Source organism: Canis aureus, chromosome 12 (genome assembly GCF_053574225.1).
Source record: "Canis aureus isolate CA01 chromosome 12, VMU_Caureus_v.1.0, whole genome shotgun sequence".
Lineage (NCBI taxonomy): Eukaryota > Metazoa > Chordata > Mammalia > Carnivora > Canidae > Canis > Canis aureus.
In genome coordinates this window covers 64,907,331-64,913,133 of record NC_135622.1, presented here as the reverse complement: position 1 = coordinate 64,913,133, position 5,803 = coordinate 64,907,331, and the positions used below count along the sequence as shown (strand labels likewise).

Here is a 5,803-nt window from a genome sequence, read left to right as displayed (position 1 = left end):
AGAAGACCTTTCATCGTGGCCAAAATAAGCAGAGGCTTAGCGGTGGCTCCCACCAGGGCTGGGAGGGCCGGACTCTGGCAGGCGTGTCTCCTGCCGCCCGACAAGAGGGCCCTGTGCCCCACCCAGGCTGCAGGTGGGTGCTCACTGGCCGCAGGTGGGTGCTCACTGGCTGCAGGGGATGCTCATCGGCCGCAGGTGGGTACTCACTGGCCGCAGGTGGGTGCTCACTGGCCGCAGGTGGGTGCTCACCGGCTGCAGGTGGGTGCTCACTGGCAGCAGGTGGGTGCTCACCGGCTGCAGGTGGGTGCCCACTGGCCGCAGGTTCACTGGCCCAAGTGGGTGCTCATCGGCTGCAGGTGGGTGCTCACTGGCCACAGGTGGGTGCTCACCGGCCACAGGTTCACCGGCCCGGCTCAGCCGGGCGCTGCCCGTTGAGCCCAGCGCACCAGGCCAGGTCCCGCTCATGCCCCGCTGCCCTCGGGGGGCCCCCCCGCCCCCCGGTGCTGCCCGGAGAGTGCTAGGGCGGGTCTTGCATGGAGCCCCGGGGCCTTGGGGCTCTGGCACCCCACCCCGGAGGTCAGTGCAGCCAACCTGTGGGCTGTCCCGGGGGCCCCTTGGCTTGGGGTGCAGACCCACCCTGCGGTTCACGTGTTGCCACGACACGCGAGGGCCAGATCTGCAAGAACAGAGGCTTCCTAACGTGATGGGAACCAAAATGCTGCTTATAGAGCAATGTTGTCAGCAGCCTAATGACAAACCACACTCTGGTTCCATTGCCCTGAAAGACAGAGCAGCGATAAAAATGTGGCCTTGTAAGATGTTTATATTCTTTGGCTCACTAATTCCACTTCACAACATCCATCCAAATTGAATGATCCGGCTTGCTTGCACATACTTACGCGGAGATGTATACATAGCCCAAGGAGAGTGAAGAAGACATAGTCATCTTGAAGGCCCCCCAAATCCAGCAGCGGCTTAAATAAATTATGCTCTTACTAAATGAGGTATGACTTAGCCAATAGATGGTGTTGGTATTTCTGATGTGTGGGAAGTGTTTATACGACGATGTGAAACGAGAGAGCGGGAGACAAGAGGAGCCTGGAAGACACCCTGCCAAGTGCTGCAGTAGTTCCCACCCAGCTCTGCCTTGGGGATCAGTGCCGAAGAGGGGTCCCCACCCCGGCCCGTCTGGGTGGTCGCGGCAAAGGGGCTGACTCCTCCCCCTCCTTCCCTCTCCTCGGGGCCTCCGCAGATGGGATGATGCCCACTCCAGGCCTTTCCACGTAGTTCGCAGATTCAAGTGCTGTCTCCTCACAGACACACCCAGGAGTGATATTTAATCGGGTGCCTCTTGGCCTCGTCAGCTTGATGTAAAATTAACCATCAGGTGTTATTAGTTATAGAAGCATTATCCAGATATCCTATAAAAAGAAATATGGAAATCAAACAATGGAAGTTCAATTTAAATCAGGAAAATTTGTAGAAATTAACCTAACACCCACTAAAAGACTCAGTGTTTTATTCCACAGTTGGGGATTACTTCAGTTGCGTGAAATGAGGAAGAAATAGGCCATGACAGTTAATTAGCCATAGAAAACACAAACTATAGTAAATCCAGAAGTTGAGCAACTGTTTAGCTATTTTTTTTCTATTGGCTCTTACACAGGAATGAGATTTTAATCGAGGACAACACCCAGAGTGAGACACAGAAGCAAGGCTGTTGCTGCAATGGAGTCAAGGCCGAGTCCCAGAGTAAGGATAAGAGACAGAAAGACCCCACACAGGCAAACACAGGACTCCAGTATATGCTGGTCCTGGTTGAAGAAGAAAAGTGCCACCTGCTTTTTACTTTCAGATCATTTTTTTAAAAGACTTTATTTATTTGAAAGAGAGAGAGTCCTGATGCAGGACTCGATCCCAGGACCCCGGGGACCAAGCCTCCAGGTGCCCTCTCTTCTAGATCAATTTTTAGTTGACTTTTCTGTCTTGAAAACTTTTCCCTGATAAATATACAATGGTGAGCTTTTTGCTTTTTTTTTTTTTTTAATTATTATTATTCATGAGAGACAGAGAGAGAGAGAGAGAGGCAGAGACCCAGGCAGAAGGAGAAGCAGGCTCCATACAGGGAGCCCGACGCGAGACTCGATCCCGGTTCTCCAGGATCACGCCCTGGGCTGAAGGCAGGCGCTAAACCGCTGAGCCACGGCTGCCCGAGCTTTTTGCTTTAATTCTGTTTTCTGGTTTTAATAAACCAACCTAATGGGAATCATACTAAATTCTAGGGACACAAGTTTAAAAGGCAATCTGTCCTCGTCCTTACGCTGTGCCCATTACCATGTACACACAGAAATTTTATCGATTTAATTTGAGATGATCTTTGTCCCACCATGTGAAGCATAAAAAAAAAAAAAAAAAAAAAAGCAAGACTGTGGCTCTATCTTATCCAAGTGCAAATTCCATTCAAGCAATTTCAGACCGAACCCTGCACAGACATCATCGTGTCCCCGGACGGTGTGAGCGCACGTGAGCATCAGGGCAGTGGTGGCTCTGGCACCCAAATCCCAGCTCTAGGTCTTACTGACGATGGGAGTTGACATGTCTTTAACTCCAGCGTCCCCAGTTTCCTTGATCCAGGGCGTGTGACGCGTGTGGAGCTCCTGCACACGTTGAATGCTCTGCCGCAATCACACCTCCGTCGAGCCTGTGCCTCAGAGCCCTGGGTTTGAAAGATGACAACTGGCCTGGAGCACATGGAGCAGAAGTTCAAGTCAGGTCTTAGTTTACTTAAAACGAGCTGAAGTGGGTTTAAGTTCCAGCTTTATTCCTCCAGACTAAGTTGCTTTGAAAAGCGTAAGCCCGCCCTCGTCTGTTAAAGAGGAGTAACAGGTAAACGGGTTACAATGAAGACAAAACGAGGTAATATTTGTCAGGAATGAAGAACAGGCCGGCATCTAGCATGCGCTGGCTTAGCTAGGGAACCCAACCCAGAAGCTACCCTGGTTGCTGCATCGTGTAACTATTATCTACGAAGAGTGTGGGAAGAAATAGTTGTTTCTTGGCTACTGAACTTCACATTTTAAAGTGATAACATAAATATTTTAGACCTGGATAAAAAAATGAGAATTTCTGTAAGCCCAGCAACAGCTTAAAAAAGCAGACACTTAAAAAAATGGAATATCAACATCAATCTTATTCCTGAATTTAATCTTCACAGGAATTTTAAATGAATGCCAATGGGAGTAATGTCATACTGTGTTCCTAACATTTTAGTTCCTAAACCTCTCGCATACCATTCTTTCAGAGAACCAATATAGGAGGCAAAACTCTCCCCTCCCCATTTTATGGATACGGACCCCAGAGCCTGCAGGTGTTCCCCTGCGTTCCCCCTGTGTCTCACCATGGCCGTTAATCGATTTCCAGCCTCCTCTTTCACTGCATCATATCTCCAAAGTGCAAAACATGGATTCATACTTTTTTAGGCTTTCTGCCTTCGTGCAGTGATATTTGACATATTTGCTGCTTTCATTTGGAAGGTGCCATGCCTCCAAATGAGATGAATAAAATGGGGGTTATATTCAGTGCAGGTGCTCTATTTCACTGTCTAGTTTCCAAAATAAAGCTAGGTCTACCTGAATGTATGGTTTACAATTCATGAGGAATTAAAAATATTTATGAATAACTTAATGTTGTTTCTGAATATCCTGCTCACCAGTACATCAGGGATTAGAAAAACCACTCTAGACAAAGAACTTGCATCAAGATCAGGACTGAAATCCATTAATGTGGGTGATTTAGCTCAAGAAGTCTGATCAACAGATATCATGGAGTCTGCAAAATGGCTTCTCCTGAGGACATGCCGAAAGATGCAAAGATGATGGCACAAATCCCGAAGGATGTGGGGATGACAAAATATGAGCCAAGAGTTATAAATCAGATGTTGGAGTTTGCCTTCCAATATGTGACCACAATTCTAGATGATGCAAAAATTTATTCAAGCCATGCTAAGAAAGCTGCTGGTGATGCATATGATGTGTGGTTGACCATTCAGTGTTGTGTTGATAAAAAAGACTTTTTACCTCTCCTCCCCCAAGAGATTTTTTTTTATTAGATATTGCAAGGCAAAGGAATCAAACTCCTTTGCCATTATTCAAGCCATATTCAGGCCCCAGGTTGCCTCCTGATAGATATTGTTTGACGGCTCCAAACTATAGATTTAAGTCTTTGCAAAAAAAGGCATCCACTTCTGCTGGAAGAATAACCGTTCCACGGTTAAGTGTTGGTTCAGTTACTAGCAGACCAAGTACTCCCACACTTGGTACACCAACCCCACAAACCACGTCTGTGTCAACTACAGTAGAGACTCCAATGTCCCTCACGGGGCAGAGATTTACGGTACAGAAGCCTACTTCACAGTCCCCAACTGTAAAGGCATCAATTCCTGCAACATCCACAGTTCAGAATGTTCTGATTAACTCACCATTAATTTGGTCCAAAAAGATTCTTATTACCATTAACATAGTGTCATCACAAAATACTTCCAACAAATCATCAAATGCATTGAAAAGAAAACGAGAAGAAGAAGAAGAAGAAGAAGAAGAAGAAGAAGAAGAAGAAGAAGAAGAAGAAGAAGAAGAAGGAGAAGGAGAAGGAGAAGGAGAAGGAGAAGGAGAAGGAGAAGGAGAAGGAGAAGGAGAAGAAGATGATGATGAAGTTGACTATGATAATCTGTAATCTAGTCTTGATGCTTCCAACATGTATACTTGGTCTTAAATCCATTGTACTGAGAGTAAACATGAATTTTCAAGTTGAGTTGTAGAAAACCTAAATGGTCCTTAATGAGTAAATACGGTTATCCTTCCCTATTGAGATGTTAGCTTTTCTTTAATAGGACTAGTAACGGTTATTCATTAGCCTTTAAGTGTAAGAAATAAAATTGTCAGAAAAAATATTAATAACCAATATAAACACTTGTGTTTTATTTACTCATTTTTCTGCAAATGTTGGGAGTTTGATTTATTTCACTGTAGTAAAAAGTAGGATCCATGACCACTATCCCAACTATTTAGTGTCCTTCAGGCCGAAATAAGTTTTAAAGATAGTTTTCTTTAAGTTAAGAGATCCAGAGGGTCCCAATATACTAACTACATCAAAAGCCAGTTACACATGTTTGTTCATTTGATATCGCAAACATAGCAGTCTTTGAGATTTACTTTCTCATTTTTTTTTCAATTTTTAAAACTGTGGTAAAATACAAAAAACATAAAATTTACCATCTTGACCATTTTTAAGTGCTCGGGTCAGCAGCATGAAGCACATCCATGTCGTTGTGCATCCCTCACCGACGTGTCTCCAGAACTCATCTTACAAAACCAAACTCCGTCCACATTAGCAGTGACTCACTGTGCCTCCCTCGCTCAGCCCCTGCCAACCCCATTATACTTTCTACCTCTATGGATTGAATTATTCTGGGTACCTTATATGTGTAAAATCATACATATTTGTCTTCTTGTGACTGGCTTATTTCACTGAGCATAGCATCCTCAAGGTTCATCAAGTTGTAGCAGGCATCAAGTTTTCTTTCTTCTTTTTTTAAAGATTTTATTTATTTATTCATGAGAATACACAGAGAGGAGAGAGAGAGAGGCAGAGGCACAGGCAGAGGGAGAAGCAGGCTCTGTGCAGGGAGCCCGACGAGGGACTCCCTCCGGGGTCTCCAGGATCAGGCCCTGGGCTGAAGGTGGCGCTAAACCACTGAGCCACCCGGGCTGCCCTTAGGTCTTGTATTTAGATCTTTGATTTATTG

At 45.5% G+C, this 5,803-nt stretch overlaps 1 pseudogene; it reads left to right on the top strand.

Moving 5' to 3' along the window:
* The first annotated feature begins 3,835 nt into the window (after positions 1-3,835).
* On the top strand, positions 3,836-4,731 carry LOC144324744 (transcription initiation factor TFIID subunit 9-like; annotated as a pseudogene).
* The last annotated feature ends 1,072 nt before the right edge of the window (positions 4,732-5,803 follow it).